Below are 22,271 nucleotides of genomic sequence, written 5' to 3'. Positions count from 1 at the left end.
GATTATACTTTGGTCAAGTCGATGACTGCACAGGCCCCGCCTCTGCAAAACAAACCCAAATCATCCTCCACACTGTCACGAACTTTAGCCTTCAACACGCTAACTGAAATGCATCTCTTGGGTTTTTTGCAGTTCCTCCTTGGGGTGATTTGGCAGTGATGTCTACTATTTGTGGCAGTGTATTAAACCACACACCTGAATGCTCCAGACCAGCAAAATGCAAAATACTCCTTCTTTCACAGAGGTGCTCACACTTGATGATCACTTATTCAGGTGGGTTTTCATACATACTTTCTGAAATCGTACTGAAGTACAGTTTCCAACCCCAGTGATGTCAGGCGAGGAGCAAAACTAGGAGCACGCTTATCATTTTCCCCCTCAACATTCATCTCGTGGTGCTTCACACTGGGTTTGTAGTGTATGGAGGTGACTGAAGAGAATATTTAGATGAAATGAACTGAACTGTGGTGCCTGTGGGAGAGTCATCTAGTGGCTTCACTGACTGTCCACACACTTACAACTTTATAAAAATCCTGATGAAGGAGATCCAGCTCTAGTACGAGGGGATGAAAAGGATGTTCAGGTGATTTTAAAAAATAAATAAATTAGAGCAGCGCCAACTATCTAATCGACCGAATTCACATCAGTTAAAGCTTTTGATTTTTACCTGTAGGGTATCCTACCACAGACAGGCCGAGATTTCTGATAACGGTTACAAATCTTACCTTAAATCAAAAAAGATCTGCGCTTGTTTCAATTTGATGATGATGGAAAATTGCTGACAGAAGCCACAGACCTAAAGATTTCACTCTCCCTGCAACATATTCTGGTCTTTCAAGAGCTTTTGGAAACTGAAGGATTGTCACAAAAGAAAAAAAACAATCCACCAAGCTTGTTTACTTGTAGTGAGGGGATAAAAATCATCCATTTGAGGCATCAGGCTGTAACTCATGCACAAGATTGTTGGCAGCTTCGCTTTGAAGCACCAGTTGCAGCACCAAAGTGTTTCCTAATGCATGATCTGGTAATCAGTGACCTCAACAAGCAATCTGTCAGCCAGTGGCTCGTCTAAAAATGTTTTTCCTCTTTTCTTTTGCCAAATTCACATCAAACCGTTCTCTCTGCTCTCCTGTTTCCTTCACCTTCCCCAGACAGATCTGTTGTCTTACTTTGTGGAGTTTTCTTTGCACAGATCATCATCCAGCCCTTGTTTACGTCATCCCACTGCTGAATCATTAGCATGCTTTCACCAACACCAAACACTACCACAGGCAATAGTTTTGCATCCCTTTGTGGGCTTTTTTAAAATTTTTAGAGCCACAAGTCAGGCACGTAATCCCAGTGTGTTAGAAAAAAATGCATATTCACTGTCAGGATGCTTCTGCAGTACATGTAAACTGATGAAATATGGAGCAGATCCTTGCTGGAAACATTAAAAGTGCTCAGTCACAAAGCAAAACTGAGACAAAAACATGTGTGCTCCAGGGCATGTGCACACTCGCGCACAAACATAAAGGCGCAGACGTGCAGGCTGAATATTAAATCTTAACGTCTTGTCAATATTTACATCTTTGGGGAGACTCGCGTTTCCGAGTTTCGTGAAAAATAAACCGAAGGGCGGCAATCGCTGCTGTGTCCTGCATCTCACACATGGAGCAAATATAAACGGCAACATGTGGCTTCCATGGCGTCATCATAGAGACCAAGAGTATTCGTGAACTATCTATTTTAACTACCAATACATTCTTTTGACATCAAAGTTTGAATAAAGCAGCAGGAAACAAGAAACAAAGCTTTACTGTGACAGTAGCTGTGTTCCAAAACCTAGGCCGTATCCTTCGAAGAACCCGGCCTTCGTGGTCTACGTGGGCCGGGTCCTTCGAAGACTGAGAAGGCCGGAAGTGCGAGGCTTGTGAAATGGGACGGTCTAGCCTTCAGATGTGCATCACCAGCTGTCTCAAACATCTCACACTTCTGTGTCATCAGTTTTCTGTTTGACGATTATTCAGCTGTGTGAAAACTATAACTCTAATCTCAGCTAAACTGATTTACTCAGGAACAAATAAAACACTGAAAAAAAATCATATCATGTTTAACCTGAGTAGTGAAAGACCGCGGGGGCGTTGAAAACGATGTGCCGGGAGTTCACTGTTCTTGCCGGCTCTAGTGAGCTAACCCCCAGTTAGCTATCGTGCGGGTGGGTAACAGATGTCACCGAAAACGTCGGAGCACTTTTACAAATATGCGATGTCTTGATAAACCGAGTAGATATTTGAAGTTTGCACAGCTACATTCTCTCCTGAAAATATCTTAAAAGTTTATTTTGTGACCCAGAAAGAGTAATAAGAGTGATATTCAAACTAAGTAGCTGCCGCCATTGTTGGAAACTAGAATTGGCTGGGCCGAGCTATGAATTCTGGGATATGCTGGGCCACGAAGGATACACCCGACCCATCCTTCAAATTTGGGGAAATGAACGACGCATTTGTCCGCCGCATTTGGAGCAGCCCTTGAATTGGGACAGCCTTCACCGTCTGGCTGTGACGTAATCGGCCTTCAAATGCAGCCTCCGAAGGATGCGGCCTAGATTTCGGGACACAGCGAAAGTCAATACTGTTGTTTCCTGTTTGGCACTGAAGCGACTGAGGCGGCAGAAATACGGAGCCACAGCTGTTTTACCCAGGTGTCCATGTGCTATATATCACAGACTGTATATAAAAGATAGACATAGCCACATCATATATTTTTTAAAGATTTATAGATTTTGTATTTGGTTGTGTATTTCTTTATAAATCCAAACATGACCATGATCAGCTAACATTATCACACTCTGTTGACTTGCTGCAATGCATAGACACAGCTACCAGTTAAGTGACAAGAAAATACTGGAATTTAAACTAAAACTATAGCACAGTTTTCTGGAACGGGCTGCACAGTTACATGGAAAGCAGGCTGTATCATCTGTGCTGTATTTGTATTTTAAAAGTGCCGATTCTACAAAGACAGCCAAGAGGTCCAGTCCACTGACTCAGTGTAACTGTGGTTGGTACCTACATGTTAGACAAGTTTAGACAAGACCCTAATAAAGGAAAATGTGTAGATGTATACTCAAGTTAAAAAGTTATATAAAAATATCAAAGTGAGCCTGTTCATTTACTGCTCTTGACAGTGCTAACGGCTCCTCTTCCCCTCTTCGTTCACGTCAACTTCTTCTCCCAGATGCTTTGTTGGATTTGCTTAACAGTCATGTTTGGTGCCAAGTTGCCATCTGAGCCACATTACAGTGAACCTTTGGGCTCTCCAGTGTCACCTCATATCACAAAACAAATAAGACCTATTCCTCAGATGAATCTGGAGCCAGGTGCTGATCCCAAACCTGACCTGTGCCCTCAGAATCACACTTAGATGCTGCTCTAAATCCTCACACGGTGCAGTTGACATGCCTGGCAGTTTGTTGTCGTTCCCGGGTAGCCTCTCTGTTTGCTTCCGTTTGATTTCATAAAACCATTTTGTGTTTTCTCGCTTTAGGAAACACGTGTGAAATCAGTCAAACGGTTCTGGCAATATGACAAAATGCGCCACCAGAGTATAGCCGACTGCTTCTGGCTTTTCTATTCATTTACACCAGCACAACAGAATCAACAGTAAGCAGCGTCTGGCGCCCATCTCAGCCCAAAGCAGATGCTGCGTAGGCCAGAATTCAGGAGAGGCACCTGTGCTTTTCCGCTCCACTTAGCTAAGAAACACTGAATCATCAGTGCTGGAAAGAAATTGAGTGCTTTGCTTTAGTATTGCACTTCATTACTGCACACTGCCATAGTACATTTTGGAAACTTATCTCTAATAATCTAATCCCGGGTATTCACACTCATTCACTCTGAATGGCCCTTATCAGTTGTTATGACTCCTGATAACCTCTTGTTGTACATTCTAGTAGGTTCAGTGAGCAGCTATCGTCGTTCTAATCAGTGACAAACAGAAAGAAACTCAGATGATCTGGCAGACCTGTAGAAGTCATGTGCTCATGTTAGGGAGGTCATCAGGACTGCTAACATTGCTCTTTAAGAAAAGCTGGAAGATCTATGGACACTAAATGATGTTATACCAGAGCACTGAACCTGTTAGCAGCTGTGAGAGGCCACAGACTGGTGATATCTCTGGGAGAGATGACTCATAATGGCCATGCAAAGCTCTGATTATAGAGCGGCAACAGCAAATATGGAAGATATCTGTGTTGAGCTATTACATGCACATGAGGCACTTTTCTGACTGCCATAATAAATAAACTCCACCTGGGGAGCACTTTTACAGAGTGCAGTCACTATCAAGGCATTCAGCTTCGATCAAACTCACCGAATATTTTTAACAAACTTCTTTTTAATCAGATTGAAAACATTTGAGATGATTTCGGTTCCAGAGTAAAACTAAAACAGCAGGAATAAACACTGAAGTGACACTGAAAGTGTCTGTGGAGAAAACGTGTCTTTAACCTGCAGCCCTCATGATGACCAGCAGGAGTCTGAGAAAATAACCCAACTTCTTACCCCATCTTGGTAATAAGATGAGATCAGTGTATTGACTCAAACAGCAAAAGCAACGATGGACTTCCACCAGACACTTAAAATATGTCCAAATATTTTGTGCATTAAAACATTTTTCTGACTCAACGGTTCTTAATGCAGCCACTCGCCCATTTCACTGGACAAATTTGCAGCATTTAGTTTTTCAAAGCAAGCTTGATTTTTAAATTCTAATAAACAGATGTGACCAATCAGACCGCTGCATTTAGCAGCACGTGTGCTCGTAACTCAAATTGTGCACCAGCACTGAAATCTCATTGAGATGGAAATAGTGAAATAATCCTATTTGAGCTCAGACACACAACTAGACGACTCGCTGAAAGTATTCGTCTGCCTCCTCAGACGTGGTTCCAACTGCACTCACGTGAGCTCAAACTCTGACATCGTCAAATATGTACAAAAGTAGTTGTGACTGACCTGCACTGAACTCCTGGATCCAGCTATGCTGCTGCCACTTTGGATAAACTCAGGATTCCCGTTTCTTCCTTTTCTTGTTCAGGAACATCAGGATCAGCTCATCGTCGCTTCATGTCGACTTCATTTTTTTCACAAAAACGCTACACGCTCTGTGTGTGTTTATATTACACAGCGAGTTCAGATCTGGTAAATTCTGGATAATTTCGTGTTCGGTGCGTAACGGCCTTTAAATGTCCAGAATGACACCAGTTTTTAATCACTGCAAATGCAGTCCATTTACTTTTCTTCTAACTGCTCAGATTAAAGTTGAAAGGTTCTCAAGCCAAGTGTGGTCCCACTGTGGGAAGTGTGAGCATGACAGCATCTCTGTGCAACTTTCACTGAAGCATAACAAACTAAACTCAGGGTGTTTCCTCCTAATCGTCTTCCAACTCGACCACATTCCACATGATAAATTTGACTTTGCAAGACTTGAGAAACAAAAAATCCAGTTTTAAAACATCAAGCACTCAAATACTCAGCTTGTCACGCTCTGCATGTCCATCATTTATATACAGTCTCTGTGGTACCCATCACTAGAGCTACAGTGACTAACATACTGAAGTATTGCCATCATGAACACACCGACTGTTGTCACATACACCACCCCCGGGACTCAGCACTGCTCAAGCACCAAATACACATCATCCATTTCAGAAGAAAGATCCAGACATAAGAGTGCTGGCAGTGCTTTGGCATGTAAGGAAATTCTACTTCATGTTTAGCAGAGAAGTCTCTCTTCCAGCACCGCTGTGACGTTGTACAGATACACTCACACAAGCATGCAGGATAAGAACAAACACACACATAAAACAACACACATGCAGAAATTGAATCACGCACTCACCTCAGTGTATAAGTGTGCTGATTCGGAGTTTCTGACAGGGTCTGGGGGATTTCTCTAATCACCTGGGATGAGGAGGTAGAAAGATACGGTCAGCAGGTGAAGGATGGGCTGCCTCTAAGCTGATCATCTCATCCCAGACCTATATTATTATTTCCCAAGTTTCTCCAATTAGGGAGTGCTGATGTGGGATCAGTGCACAGATCTCCCACAGTCATCGCTTTCAGTACAAAGAGAAGAAGCACAACCGGGAAGAACCGAGGGACCGGATCAGCAGAATTCCTCAGAAATCCTTCACAAATGAAGCTTCACAGAACTCTGGAGGTCGTTTCGACTCTCCGAGCCCTCATTTCAGCTTAAGTGAACTTTGGCGATTTCATGTTAAATCCCCGCGGTTTAGTCTTTTAGCAACGTAGCAGGTGGCAACAGAATATTAAAAAAGCAATATAGCGATTCATCACCTGCTGTGGCTTCTCTTGATGCTTCCGTATAGACGAAAACATTAGTAAACAAACTTAACCTTGCTTTTTTAATAAGTCCTTCGCCAGCTCTGCTTCTGTTCCTCTGTTTTTAAAAGTGTCAGCAGTTAAACTTTCCTTTGTTGCAAGAAAAAAACTTATAATAACCTTATAATAGATTGCACCTGTCTGTCAGGTTATCGTGTATCTGAAAATAACAGAGCCGGAAGGTTTTTTTGCACACTGCAGTGGGGTTGATGGGAGAAAAAAGGGTCATAAGTCACTGATTTTCTTCAAAAGCTGAATCAGTGTTTATGATGGATTGCTGTGTTTTGACAGCTGATATTGTGGCATCAAGCAAACACAACACAGCAAATGTGATTAAAACTCACCATCACCCAATCAGAAATATCTTTTAATATTAGACCAAACAAAAAAAGAAAAATTAACACCAATGCTTAGATTGAAAAACTGAGTAGTCACTAATTGCTTGCCTCAAACAAATCAGGGTTTGATAAATGGTGGAGGGAAATGAATCATATATTTACATTTTGTTGTTTTTCTTCCAAAACACAGGAAGTCTGTAATTTGGTCTGTCTGAATTAGTAAAACAAAGCAGATACTTTCATCCATGTTAGGTTAGCCTTCTTAAGATTCATGAAAATATCAAAAATTGCATTAAAATACAATAACAACATGCCAATGATACATATGGTTTGTTTTAACTGGAAACGAACACCCTGATCTTTTCTTATCCCATCTGTCCTCCCCAACCTCACTCATGGTCTCACGGACTTTGTGGCTGAATAAAGCTCGCCTCACTTCCTCCTTTACTTTCATCATAATTGTAAAGACAGTTAGAGAGCACCAACAATATAAAGGTCACAGTCATGGGTCAGAGTATGCATCTTACATAAATGACCGTTGACTTTGTCTCATGGGAAGATGTTTTATACCAAAACATGAGCTGAAGAATACCAGACACGCTCCGACCTAGAACCGGACTAAGAAGTGAGAAAGAACTACTTTCATGAAAGAGCATACGAATAACAGAACCAAAGTCATTTAATTAATATGCATTTCATGCTTTCACATGATATTCCATGCCGTGAAAGATACTTTGGGCACGACTGAACCCAACCATTCCCCTACAACAGTGCAAGTTCACAACAATCATATCAAAGCTTATTATAGTTCAAGGCAGAGGAAACCCAGTGAACAATCCCAGTGATTTGCTATACGGAAGCTTCAGTGGATTATGAACGAGCTTCTGACATGAACAGATCTCCTGGACCAGCAGCGGTTATGCTAGGTTAGCATGCATTAGCTACCGTGGTCTGTTTACTTACAGCAGCTGTTTGGTTTCCTGCACTATAAAACTGTGCTTTAGCTTCACTGAATGCAGTCTCCAATGTGAGGTAAAGATTACATTAAATGAATACCATCATATATAAACTAATGTAAACATATAAAATAAAAATAGTGCACAAAATGAACAAAATATGAATCATGGGTAATCTCGCCCTCTGCAGAACTGCTGTACTTTGCAGCACTTTAATCCCCTAAAAGAAATCTAAGAATGACGAGAAAAGGGGAAGAAAAAGCAATTTTTTGAGGAGAAGTTGCTTTACTTTTCTGAACACCTCCTGTCTCTTTACATGATCCCAGTCTGACTTCTTGATGTCGAGATCAGGGCTCTGCGGGAGCTTGATGAATTAATTTTGGTCCAAGAGTCATGCTTGATGGTGTTGCATGAAGAAACAAATCTGATCATGTAGTGCATAAAAACATTTACACAGCGTTCTACATTCACTTGTACAGTCGCCTTTGTCTCTCGCATTTTTAATTAAAATAAAAATAAAAATGGAGTTTCGAGCAGCGAGAGGCGAGTCGTGCATTAAAGTGTACCAGCAGCACTAAGTGTTGGGACTCTGTCGTACGATGATCATGATGATGCATTGAGGTTGAAAAGCTATAAAAATATTCTCCAGCCACAAAATCCAGTGTCAGTGGTGACACACCTGAACTGGATCCTTTAATGGCTCCCTTTTAGACCGGGGAATAAAAATACTGTTTAAGGAATTAGCAGCTCAGCGGAGTGGAGATGTGCAGCATATGGAGGTTTAAAAATGTGGACGAATCAGCAGCTTTTACTTAACAGCAAGTCATGAAAAAGCTTTCAAACTAAGACTCATTGAGTGCGCACATGGTTTGCAACAGTCTCGGTGTGGATATTTGCATATGTGACAGAACCTAAAGTGACACACATAAAGCGCATAAGCTCAGCTGGCTCCGTTTAAAGGAATAAAGGAACACTCCAGCACTCACACCACACTCTGCTGCTGCATAATTCCTCACATGTATGTGCACAGGATTTTGCTGGTTATGCTTAGTGAACGTGGGTGCAGGTTGCATAGCCTTCCACGTGGACTTGTGTGTTATATTTGAACCTAATTAGTGGAATTAGTTTCTCACTTTGCTATCATGAACAGCATGCACTAAGACTCTAAGAATAGAGAGTAACCTTTTCTAGGCACAAAACTCACCTACTACACTGTAGTAACTTCAGATTTCAAGATAGCCAGTGCAACTTGTGTGGTCATGAATATTCAGACCACTTTGGCCTTTGCAAAGCTCTCCTCGGGGCTTTGAGAAAACCTTGCCAAATTGAAGGAAAAAACATACTACTTGAAGTAGACAATGTGTGGGAGCTCAACACCAATTAAAATCAAGAGCCAGTAAGGAACAAAACATTGATTTAACCCTTTGTGTCAGGTAAGCAGGCATTAAAGAAGAGAACAACTTCTGTCATGTTTGATTCATTTAATGGCGATCGTGGCTCAAGAGTTGGGAGTTCGCCTTGTAATCGGAAGGTTGCCGGTTCGAACCCCGGCTTGGACAGTCTCGGTCGTTGTGTCCTTGGGCAAGACACTTCACCCGTTGCCTACTGGTGGTGGTCAGAGGGCCCGGTGGCGCCAGTGTCCGGCAGCCTCGCCTCTGTCAGTGCGCCCCAGGGTGGCTGTGGCTACAATGTAGCTTGCCATCACCAGTGTGTGAATGTGTGTGTGAATGGGTGGATGACTGGATATGTAAAGCGCTTTGGGGTCCTTTGGGACTAGTAAAGCGCTATATAAATACAGGCCATTTACCATTTAATGCATTTAGCAAAAGTATTGCATCGTGTCCGTCTAAGAGATGTTGATGCAAGTGGAGGAGTTCATTATTAGGCAGTAAACTAAAGTACATCTAGATACCAAAAACTTTAGAAGTGGACAAATGTGTGGTGTTGTGAGTAGGGATGGGTACCGGTAAACGGTAGTAACCAGACCGAAAAGCAGCGCACATTTCAGTGCTTTATTTCGGTGCTTTTTTTTTCCTGAGATGTGATACACTTCAGATTCTAGCCAATCATTTTACGTTTCCAAGGATAGTAGGCGGGCCCAGGTACATACGTTCTTTTAGAGCAGAGCTACAGATTAAAAATGCCCAAGGCGAAGCGGTCAAAACTCTGGCTGTACTTCACAGCAAAAGATGCAAACTCAGCAGCCTGCAACAAGTGCTTTAAGGTGATACTGTGCAAAGGAGGTAACACCGCGAATCTGATGAAACACCCGGCGACGCATAGCGGGGTTTTTTTTAAAGCCGAGAAATGCACCGTACCTACTGCGGGTGTGGTGCCTGTTATCGGTCCCGGAGTTAGCAACATCCCCCAAGAACCCGACGAGGAGAGTCCTGGCCCCTAGCCCTGCCAGTGTAGCAGAAATGATGACGGATGATGATGGCAGCAGCAGCAGCCGTTCTTCTCTGCGTGAGTAGCTTAATGTTGTTCGTGCTTAATTTACGTTGTGTACTCTAACCACATTATTACATTAATGCACGTAAGGTGAACTAGCAAACACCGTAATGGATACATGCGGCTGTCTTCTTGTTTGATGGCAGATACTCCCTTCACCCTGGCCAAAAAGGTTAAAATGACCAAAGAAAAATTCAAAAACAGTTAAACATGAGAGGCTTTTGGACAACGTTTGTCTTTTTTCCATTGTTCAAGCACTGATTCCAGCCAAGAGTGATACCATATATGCCCCATAGCTGCAGAAAAGGTTAACATTGTTATCTTTTTACAAAAAAAAGAACAGCTAAACATGAGAGGTTTTTGGACAAAGTTTGTGTCCTCCATTCTTTAAGCACCGGTTTGAGCACCGTTTAAGCACCAGCACTGTTTCAAAAGTACCGGTTTGGCACCGGTATCAGATAAAACCTAAACGATACCCATCCCTACTTGTGAGGAATGACCCAAAATGCTGGCACTGGATGTTATGCAAGTGAGCTTTGTTGCAGAAGGTGAAGACAACAAAAGCGAAGGCAGAACTAAAACACAACCTACACTCGGAAAAACTAAAGAACAAACCTGAAACCATACAAAAACAGGATGAAGAGCTGAAATGGCACGGAGAATGTTGGGCAGAGATTACACCAGGTTACACAGACAAATTGACAAGGAACACAGGCGAAAACACACAAGGTAACGAGTGAATGACACCATCTGATCTGGAGAACGCAACATCGTCTGTCAAACATGGTGGAGGCAGTGTTATGGTTTGGGAATATTTGACTCTCAATAGAACCGAGTCATTAGTGTTTATTGATCGTGCGATTGCTGATAGAAGTAGCAGGGTTAACAGTACAGTGTACAAGACTATACCCTCTGCTCAAACTCAGCCAGTGTCTGCAAAATTGGTCCTATAGCACAAACTGATTATGAGTTTCTCGAGGCAAAATAATGGGATATTCTTCAATGGCCAACTCAGTCACCTGATCTCAACCCAACAGAGACTATTCTTCAATCCCTGAAGACAAAACTGGGAGACTCACAAACAAACAACAAACGAAGGCAGACTAAATATAAAAAAAGTGATACTTTGTTAAACCTCTTGAATTAAAGCTGGGAGTCTCGTCTTGATAGTTTCATTTTAAAATCCACTGTGGCAGTGAACTGAACTATGATTACATCCATTGTGCCATTGTCACAAAACCTGTGGTACCAATAACTATACTGTAGTTTTAAAGATGGAAAGTTTCTTCACACTGTCATAAAAAATACATCTTTAATGGCAACTTTACTTTTCCAGGAACGACGGAGACTTCAGTAAAGTCTACAACACAATCAGCCACGTTTGGCCTCTCGGTCAAAGAAGGCGAGAGACTCCAAGTTTCTGCAGCCACTTACTTGTCATTCTGGTAATGCAGTGCGAGGGCTACACCCTCCTCCTTAATTTAATTAGATTTTCATCTTTTGAGAAAACACTATTCATTCCCCACATGTGGCTCAGGGCCACCCTGCTGACAGAGACTGAGCTGCGAATGCATGACACTCTTACCAATGTGACTTTTGTTAATCACTCCTTTTCTATTCTACACGGAGAGCACAAGAATACAGCGCCCATTACACACACCGCCAGCCAATTAGAGCAGAAAGGTGAATTAATGAACAGGTCGGGGCAGGTTAATGAAGGGTGGCGCTGATCTGCTGAGGACTCAAATTAAAAACTGTATCCTTTGTCTGAATAAAGTTTTATTCAGCCAGCTTCTCCCTCTAACTTGCTATTATCATGTTTGTGCTATCGCGGTGCAGTGACGGCGGTGTCAGACTTTATGCAAACAAAAATAAAGTTAAAGCCAGAAGAGGAATGAGGCTGAATGATCAGAATAATTACAAATGACTGTGCTTAGTTCAGATTTATTTGGATTTTACAAGAAAATGAATGTTCTGTATCAGAACTGTCATCACCTGGAGAAAATTTCATGCCCTGAAATGACACTGCCAGCCTGTCACAGGGCTAACTCATAAACACAAACAACCATTCACACTCACATTTACACCTATGGGCAGTTTAAAATACCCAGTACAGCTTTATACTATCAGTTATTAGTTGCTATTACACTGGAATATTTTACCATTCGGGCCGTAATCTCTAAAACAAAATAAATCACCATATCTATTAAGACACTTAAGAGAGGGGTGTCAAACATAAGGCCCGGGGGCCAGAATCAGCCTGGCAATGACTCCAATCAGGCCCATGGAAGAGCTTTGGAAAATGTTAAGGAGGGCATCTGTTTTGTTTTGTTTTTTTGGACACACATATATATACATACATATTAGGGCTGGGCGATATATCGAGTTTTTAAAAAATATCGATATATTTTCATACGAGATATAAGATGTGACAATATCCTTTATATCTTTATATCTATGTTACGTTATAATTGTACTTGTGGAGCCACAAGTTTGCCTCTCTTTCGTCCACTTTGGTCTCTACGCAACGTTACTCGGCCTCGCCTCTCCTTCACTGAACACAACTCCCCCTCCTCCCCCATAGCTTCACCTGCAGGCAGCGACAAGATGGACACGGCAAATCTCCGTTAGCGAGTTGTGGGGCTGGACGGCGTCAACGTGTTAGCGACCACGCTAATGACATGCAGCCCACAGGGGCTGCACGGCCTAAAATCCTTTCATTTTCTTAAAAGTTGACAGTGCGCCTTATGTATGAATTCTGGTTGTGCTTACTGACCGCGAAACGATTTTATGTGGTACACGGCGCTCAGCAATCTGTCAAAAAAATGTTTTAGCTCGACTTTGGTAAGCTACGGAGCTGCACCGCTTGATGGATTGTCGGAGCATTACGGCTACCGTAGTCTGGAGCCTCGCGGAGTGATACGCACTGTGGTTCAACGTAATATTACCGTATTGTGTGTGTATAAGGGCCATAAATGGCACCTGTTAAGAGTCGTGGTTACAAAGAGGATTTCAAACTCAAGGCTGTCAGTCACGCAGTAGAAGTTGGGAACAGAGCAGCTGTGAAATCTGTCTTTATTATTATGCTCAGCGTCTGTTAGTTTACATTTTGACGGCACAATTATGAGCCTTTTGTTATGCACAAAAACAACATTGTTTTCTTTTATTTATGGAGCATTATTATTTAATAAATGCCGATAATTTATTTTTAAGTAATTTCTTCATGTAAATCTATGCTGTATGTAAATAAAAATGCTTGTGTGACATCTGGGACACAGTGTGACTAAGAACTCTCTTTTTGTTCTAACTTATGGCTTTAAAAAAATATCGAGATATATATCTTATATCGCCACCCAGCTAAAAAATATCGAGATATGAATTTTGGGTCATATCGCCCAGCCCTAATACATATACATTATATATACTTCACACAGTTAAACAACAAAACAAAACAAACAATAAAAAAGCATTTTTATGAATTAACAGGTCTCTGCTGTTTGATTACAGGACAGTCTGGGAAATGAATGAGTTATTTCACACATTCATGCTGACAGATTTCCTTCCTTTACCACATTTATTTTTCCTATTTTACTTTCATAGGGATACACACTGACCTCTTTACTTTAAACTTCCAACAGGATCCAACATTCTAACAGACAATGGTGTATTGCTGTCCTCTGTATTTATTATTACCTCCTACTTTTGTTCTGCTGCAGTTTTTCAGCTTAATTCAAACAAGTGTTAGCAATGAAAGTCGCCTACTCCATAACCTCCGTGACTTGCAGTACATCTCCTTTAAAAACTCCCACTCGCCTCCAGGTTCATATTTCAGTGTTTCTGTGTTTTACAACAAACACTAAAATTATTCTATGTACTGCTAAAAGTCCAAAGGTCAGGTGAGAATTTTGGCAAAGATTTAATACCTGAGTTATTCTGCAAAAGAACAAAAAGTAAAAGAAAAACTCATCTTAACACAACATGGCTTTATACTGCAGAATGTAGAGACGAGTCAGTGAAAGTAATCACTGAAAAACAGGAAGCTGGTGTTTGTCATTGTTTATAGACAAAAGTAATAATGTGCTGTTAGCTGCAAATCAAGGGAAGGGTAGAATTGGAAAAACATGCAAAAATTGTCAGAGAAGTACGACAGACAAACACTAGAAACAAATGTAAGGAGCTCAGAGAACACGTTTCCATCTGGAGACTCGTTGTTTGCAGGATGTGATTCCAGCCCACAGTCAATTGTTTAACGAAACAGAAAAGAAACTGCAAACAAAATTGTGAAAACTGAAGGTTTCAGTTTCCTGGGCAGTCTGCAAAAGTAGCGTTCGACAGCACGCGGGGCTTCAAAGAACTCAGAAACTCAGCACAGCAAATATCCTGCGAGTGCCTGGTTAGGAAATGAGCAACTGTAAACCAATCCAGCTGTACTGAACCAACACGCCCACTACTTTTCAACAGGAGAGGGAGGTGATCGTGTCCGCACAACTCACATGAAAGCACACCTGATATCAGAGACAGGAAAAGAGAAAAATAAGTGAGCAAAAAAACTGTTGTTTTTTTTTCTTTCAAATGTGAACTTTGGCTTCACAGTTTTTTCTCCTCTGTGGCTGAAATGTGTTAAAAACATGTGAATAAATGGAAAAAAAACCGTAGCTTCAACAAGAGAAAAGGAAATTAAAGAAAGATTGACCAGAAACTGTCTGAAAAGGACTAAAAAGCTATTCCCACCGACACTGACACCAGCTGACACAGCTGCTCCATATTCCAATTTTGTTGCTCTTTTCATACAGCTCGTCTTCTCTTTGCACAGACTCCCATCATTGTTACTCTCGCTCACAGTTTCATGTCTGCTGTCTTGATTTAAATGTTTGGTTCTTTCCATCTAATCTTCCAATTCTGTTTCTCTGCCTCCGTCTCTTGCAATCCGTCTCTCTCCCGCTAAGAGAGATTAAAGTGGAGGCAGATGTCGTGTTAATGGCCATCAGCTCATCCTGTGCAGACACTTTCACAGTCTGCGCTGACTACCTGCTTAATTAGTCAAGAGGCAATCCCCCGGCAATGAATCTGGCCCAAACTGCTGCTGCACGCATAGAAACATGGACCTACTGCAACCCTGATTTTGTTTTTTCAAAAAACAGTTGGCCACTGTAAAATAAAAATAGAATTAAGGGCAAAAGGTTGCAAACCCTGTAATGATAGACACATAGATGTACAGTGGAGGGGATATTTTTTGTAAAGCACCGAGCACAGAAGCCCCACCCAGCTGCTGTCAGACTGGTTATGAGGAGCAGCCACAGAAGTGGGGATGAGCTAAAACAACCCGTCTCAGACAAAGACTGAGCTGAGTACCAGTAAAAGGTGGATATGTATAATTTGCGGTACTGAATCATTAAAAACTGCTGCAGCAGGGTCTAATAATATTAATATAGAGCTGAGAATAAGCAGAACACGTACTCTTTAAGATCAAAGTACTAAACTGATCAGTCTACTTGGTAGAATTGCAGTGCCAACATATCTTTAACTGACAGAGCAGGGTAGGTAGTTTGAGCCATGCATGTTGTGGTTCTGCCAAACCACACACTGTGAATCACGGGCACTTTGCTACTTACACAGAAAAAAAGTATCACATACATAAACTGCGCTCAGATCAAATTACAAGTAAAATAGTTAATATTTTTATGTATATATTTTTTTAAATTTGTGCCTCAAACCTGCTTGTCTCACAACATACCAGCCATTATTTTTACCCTTCATTTGATCCGGGTAGCACAAACCTAAACCTAAACCTCAAAGTGATGATCAGCCAGAGTGACCTCAGTCTGATGAGCTACAGCTTAGAAATTCACCACAGTGGAACAAACCCACACATACAGTTTCAAGCCTCCAAGTCCAGCAGGCAGCCACCAGGTTTTCTTAATTAGTGCACAAAGCTTGTAGGAACAGTGGGTGAACACACTCGCACTCTGCTAATGAGTATGAGATGTGATAGAAATGCCAGCATTATTATGTTCAGTGCTTTGGGGGGTTTATGATGCTTTATATTTTTATGTAAATTTAGCTTTTGCCGTTATGTTACGGTTCTTTTTGGCATCATTTTTTAAGCCTTTTTCCTTCTGTGTCATCTTTTATATTTCTGAGGACAGGCCTGCATTTATACTTGTTTGGAAGCTTTCAGTGAAACACCATCATGTGGTTCTGATGAGTCCTCATCATTTAGGCCTTTTTTCTTGTATGTATAAGAAAAATGATCTGTGATATGTTCACATCACATTAAGGTAGTTTTTAAAAAAATATATATTTATATACTAGGTTGTCAGATTTGGTCAAAATTGAATTCTTCTGACATTTATCAGTGTTTTATTTCATGCTGTATGACATTTTCCCTGCTGTGAAGTACATTAATAGAAAAGCAGAGAGTGTTTTAGCTTCAAACTAGACGTTCAGGTGGAGTTTTGAAAGTCAAAAACAATCCCAGTTTTTAAATTGACATATTTTCTTCAGTATTCTTCCATGTAATACTCCATGTAGCTGACATACTTAGTCGTACAGTAGCATTTCAAATAAGTTTGTTGTACTCTGCTGTGTGAGGATGATTCGCCGCCTGTGAGCGCTTTGGCACGGGCGAGGTGCCCACGGCAGCACCTGCTGCTAGTGGAGAGTAAGAGCGATACGTGCTTTCACGTCAAAAAGTGGTCAGAAGTTTCCCTTCCACTTTTTAGAAAAAAAGTCACTAAGGGGGTCTGAAAACTTGCTAAATATAGCAACAAAGTCGCTAAGTTGGCAACACTGGCTATGCCCAGTTAGCATTTTTATTTTTACCACCAATATACAATTTTTTTACCAAATGGTAAATGGCCTGTATTTATATAGCGCTTTACTAGTCCCTAAGGACCCCAAAGCGCTTTACATATCCAGTCATCCACCCATCCACACACACGTTCACACACTGGTGATGGCAAGCTACATTGTAGCCACAGCCACCCTGGGGCGCACTGACAGAGGCGAGGCTGCCGGACACTGGCGCCACCGGGCCCTCTGACCACCACCAGTAGGCAACGGGTGAAGTGTCTTGCCCAAGGACACAACGACCGAGACTGTCCGAGCCGGGGCTCGAACCGGCAACCTTCCGATTACAAGGCGAACTCCCAACTCTTGAGCCACAATCGCCCCGTATACTACTTTGACCTCTTGTGGTTGGCAAGTTGCTGATTGTTCTTCTTAGAAACCATGTTGGTACAAACAGAGCACTTCTTGTAGCTATATGTGGCTCAAGAGTTGGGAGTTCGCCTTGTAATCGGAAGGTTGCCGGTTCGAGCCCCGGCTCGGACAGTCTCGGTCGTTGTGTCCTTGGGCAAGACACTTCACCCGTTGCCTACTGGTGGTGGTCAGAGGGCCCGGTGGCGCCAGTGTCCGGCAGCCTCGCCTCTGTCAGTGCGCCCCAGGGTGGCTGTGGCTACAATGTAGCTGCCATCATCAGTGTGTGAATGTGTGCGTGAATGGGTGGATGACTGGATATGTAAAGCGCTTTGGGGTCCTTAGGGACTGGAAAAGCGCTATACAAATACAAATACCATATGTTTTACAAAACTGGAAATTGTAAGTGTAAGTAGCATGTTATAACAGCTGCATGCACTTAGCATTTTAACAGTTATGCAGACAGAAGACACGGCTGTAAAGCTGTTAATGTCTGATGCACATGAGATGAAAGACAAATGAAAATGAGAAACTAACATTAGGGCCAACAACCCACTATTGAGCAGTTCCTGCATAAAGCACGAACACACCGATTGCTTTTTCTTCGACTACACCGTTGCTTACCCTTTCAAATCTAATCTACTGTCTTGTATTTCAGCCAAAAACAGTCTGAAGAGGACGGCCCCTGGATAATGATGATCTGCACAGTCACTACAGGAACGTTCAGGACATCTGTGTGATCCGGTAAATTTTGAGGTTCAGTGAAGCTTCTGGCTGTGAAGACAGGGATAATAAACCTTCCTCGGTCTTTCAGCTCTCACAGCTGTGATGACTTATTACCACATGTATCAAAGCTGAATGTTATGCTACGTCGCCGCATTGACGTGACTGCATTGTGTCTGAGAACCTCGAGGCAGAGTGTGCTTATCCTCCCTTTCTATATGTCTTAAAATCAACTGTGGAAATACAAAATTCCTATTAAAATATCACTTTATTGCTGAATCCTCTTCTTCTTTTATCTCATTTTCAAGCATGCAGTGAAGTGGACAAAACAAGAAGGAATAACAAAAAGAGAATGTAAAATTTGAATGTCTGGATCATCATGAACCCAACTCACTTATCTGACCTGAGAAAGTTCTCTTGTCCGTTCTCTACTTGAGGTAAAACCATCTGGCAACGATCTACACTGAACCATAACACCACAGATAAATGAATGCCAAGTAGATTTCAAGACTGTCTAATGATTCAGCGTTAAAAGAATTATTTCTGTGTTAACAAGACTAAAACGCTAAAGGTCCCAGAGGTGAGTGGGGAGGGGGGCTAACATGAAGGCTTCTCCAAAGTGATAAATGTTGGTCTTCTGGGCAGCCCGGCTGTAACTCACGCCTTCATGAAGATGCTTGACACAAGGTCAGAAGATCAAGGAGTTTTCTCAGCTTTACTTTAATGTCTGCAGGTCTGAGATACTAAGAAGACTCACATGAGTTTAATAGAAAAATGAAACTAGGTGCTGTGTTTATATAATTATATTGGCATACTTGTAGCAACAGTTCAGCCCCAACAGCACTGTGCACAGCAGAGCATCACAGCCTTAAAAACAGTCACAGAACACGACTCGTTTGTGTTCATGGACACAAATGAACCTTTTTTTAATCATGTGATAAACACCTGCCACACCGTCTGAGTAATATTTGTTCATTTGTGCTAATGGATATGAAGAGCAGTAAAATTTAGCTAATTTAGCTGTAAGAAATACTTGATGTTTCGATTTAATTTTAAGCGTTAACTGTGTGCTTCACAGCTTCTTTATTTTTTTTTTGTTTCCTTGTTCATGTGTCCGAGTCTCAAAAAGCTGTATATGCTGATTGCACAAAAGATGTTTTCATTTGAAACACAGTCAAGTACAGTACTTTTGTTGTCCCATTTATTGCCAAGTTTGTTTGATTTTTATTTTATTTTTTAAAAAAAGGACAATTTCAGCCCTTCTCCACAAACAAAAGTTTCTAATTTATTGCTTTGCTTCAACTTCAGGTCAGACTAACAGTGAAGCGTCATCTGACCTCTGGCATTTACAACATTTCACTCATTATACCTTGAAGGAAAACACGGCCTTGTGCCAGCCCCAGCTGTGCAGAAAACAAAGCATCTAAGCAGTAACTTCTGTGAAACAGCTCCCAGCCGGAGGTTGATCAAATGACTTCTCCAACAAAATGTGCAGAGATTTAAATGACATGTCAAGACTCCTCCATGCATTTCAGGGAATGAACTATTAGTTTCCAAACATTAAATATGCAGACACGCGATGCATTTATATCCAAAAAAACCAGATGTTTTGCTGTTACCACATTCAGCCTTCGTTTTTTAACGGGGATAGACGCTAGACAAGTTAAGAGTAATGAGGTAAATGTCAGGCTACCGATGGTGGCTGAAACGGTGCGGTCGTGGACTACAGCTGAGAGTCACAGCACACTGAAGTTAAAGCACACGTGCTGTTTGCCAGCTAAAGTCGAGGAGGTCAAAGCAAAGAGGAGAGCAATTCATCACAGCTGCTTGTCAGTTTAGGCGTTGATCCTGTGTAGACAGATGTTGGTGCCTGTGTTGACACAAGAGGTGAGCGTGTGTGCGTTGTATCAGCGGTTGAGTAGTGACTACAAGAAGTGATGCAGGCGAATGGAGAAAGTTCAACTCAAAGATTTTACAAAAGATCCACCTCGGAGCGCGCGTGAGTCAGCATCGCTGCGCGGTTTGATGGCTACTAATCTGCTCTGAAGAGACGGCGACAGACACACCGAGTGCAGGAAGTGAGATACGGTATGATGGCGGACACGATGAAATGAGCTGAGGGCTAAAAAGATAATGAGAGTAGGCTGCGAAATGAAATGACGAGCAGAAGAAGTGAGGGTGGAAAGAGACATGAGCAGAGCGACGAGGAAATTAAGAAGCTTCTCATTTCTTCCACTGCAGCGATTAAGACACACACACACACACACCACCGTGTTTTCATATCTTTGTGGGGACATCTAATTGACGTAATGCTTTTCCCCTAACCATCAAAAATGAATGCATAAACCTAACTGTAACCTGAGTGTAACCCTGACACTAAAAGCACATTTTGAGTCTGAAATATGCCTTCAAACTAGTGGGAACTGGGATTTAGTCCCCATGAGGGCTGTGGGTCCCACAACCATAGTAAACTTCCAATTTCTAGTCCCCACAACAAAATGTAAACACACTTGCATGCACGCACACACACACATAAAGATCTCTCCCACCCTTCGGCAGTCCCAATCCCATCTAAATCTCAGCATAGCATTTAAAGAAAGGTGAATTATACAATGTGTGTGTGTGAGAAGAGGAAACCCCTCCTTCCCAGCTGACGACCTTTGAGATTTACTGTTCTCCTCTGATGTAGCATTTCATGTCTGACTGCATCTGTTCAGGCTAAAAAAGGCCAAATGCAAGGTACTGGTTATCTGTAGGTGAGGCGCTGCCTTACCGTCATCTGTATATTTTACTTCACTGCAAAGTAAGGAATACTGTTTGTTCTGGATCCACACCAGCGACTGGGGGCAGATTTTCGTGAGGACATTGCTCTCTGATCCTCTCAACTGTGGAATTCCCTGACCGAGCGTCTCGGGCAGCCCGAGGCTCAAAGGCTGGTTGTCAGTTAGTCTCCGGAGACTCTGTGAAGATCCTCCATCCTTGTATGGTCTGGAAGGTTTTGCCTCTTAGTTCAATTCTGTTCATTCCTGATAATGGCAGCCTCAGAGGGGCTTCTCTAAAGTCAACTGTTTCATCTCAAAGAGTATGCACCGACTGATCTGTGATCTGCAGGTTCATCAACTATCAGATTTTTCTCACCACCTTGCGCAGAACGATTGTGGGAAATTGACGTAAACAGTATTTGCCAGTATGAATAGCAAATTAATGCTCCTTTATGACAAGGAAGGCAATCGGTTTCATCATATTATGTTTAGTTGCTGTTAGAGATGGCACGATACCACTTTTTTATGTCCGATACCGATATCATAAATTTGGATATCTGCCGATACCGATATGAATCCGATATAGTGTTTTTTAATCAACAAAACTGTTTTTTAAAATATCTTGCTGCATTTTGCAAGTCTGCAAGTTCATACTCAAGTTTAAAACAACAACTACACTAAAGCTATTCTGTTATACCTGTATACAAAAAAAATATTTCATAGTTCAGCAATACTGATCAATCTAATAAACTTAGACCTACACCATCCTCCCTATTCTGGTATTTTAAAGAGTACTTAGCGTAAATATTAAGCAACCTAACTAATAGGGTTCCAACTCCCAGCAACAACAAAATTAAATAAATAAAAAATAGGGAACCACCCCTCACGCGCCACCTCATGATGCTTAATCGACGTAATCAACCTTAATTTGATGCAGTGTGAAAAAAAAATGCACAGAAATCAATTATTTTTCAAGAAATATTAAATAGATTCAACATCTTTCTTCAACAAAATTGCAGACTGCACAGATGGTACCTTCCCAAAGTAAAAAGTACTATAGCTTACTAGGGTATATATATTAGACTTAATAGTCACTATGTACAGTAATTGACTTCTATTCATTTTACATCAAATTAAAACTTTGGGTGTCAGATAATTATTTATTAAAAGCTCGACATTTTAAATGAGAATAAGAAAGAAAAGTATGTCTTTGTGCCCCCTTTTCCCTGTTAATGCCCTATCGGCCCCCTTGGCTAAACTTTGCTAGATCCGCCCCTGCACAGTTACCAGCTGTCAGCTACGTAGAAAAAGATCCTGGTGTAGAAAGTAATATTAAATACATTCTAACAACAGCTGATCAAGCTTAAACGTGCTGCTGTTGTTCAGCCGCTGGTTTGCTCTTTCTGGTGCAAAGTGGACCAAAAACAAACGAGAGACAGACTCGCGACAGAAAAGCCG

General features: G+C 41.7%; 1 protein-coding gene across 1 annotated transcript in view; it reads right to left on the bottom strand.

The window, feature by feature from the left end:
- The window catches only part of sgcd (sarcoglycan, delta (dystrophin-associated glycoprotein)), a 353,669-nt gene that overhangs the window by 253,044 nt on the left and 78,354 nt on the right, over window positions 1–22,271 (bottom strand). The window contains exon 2 of the mRNA XM_080867176.1: window positions 5,884–5,945. The gene's annotated coding sequence lies outside the window, so the exon portion shown is untranslated. The remainder of the gene's footprint in view (window positions 1–5,883; window positions 5,946–22,271) is intronic.

The sequence above is a fragment of the Rhamphochromis sp. 'chilingali' genome (assembly GCF_963969265.1).
Source record: "Rhamphochromis sp. 'chilingali' genome assembly, chromosome: 19".
Classification (NCBI taxonomy): domain Eukaryota; kingdom Metazoa; phylum Chordata; class Actinopteri; order Cichliformes; family Cichlidae; genus Rhamphochromis; species Rhamphochromis sp. 'chilingali'.
Note: the sequence above shows the minus strand (reverse complement) of the source record. Positions and strands in the feature narration are given on the sequence as shown.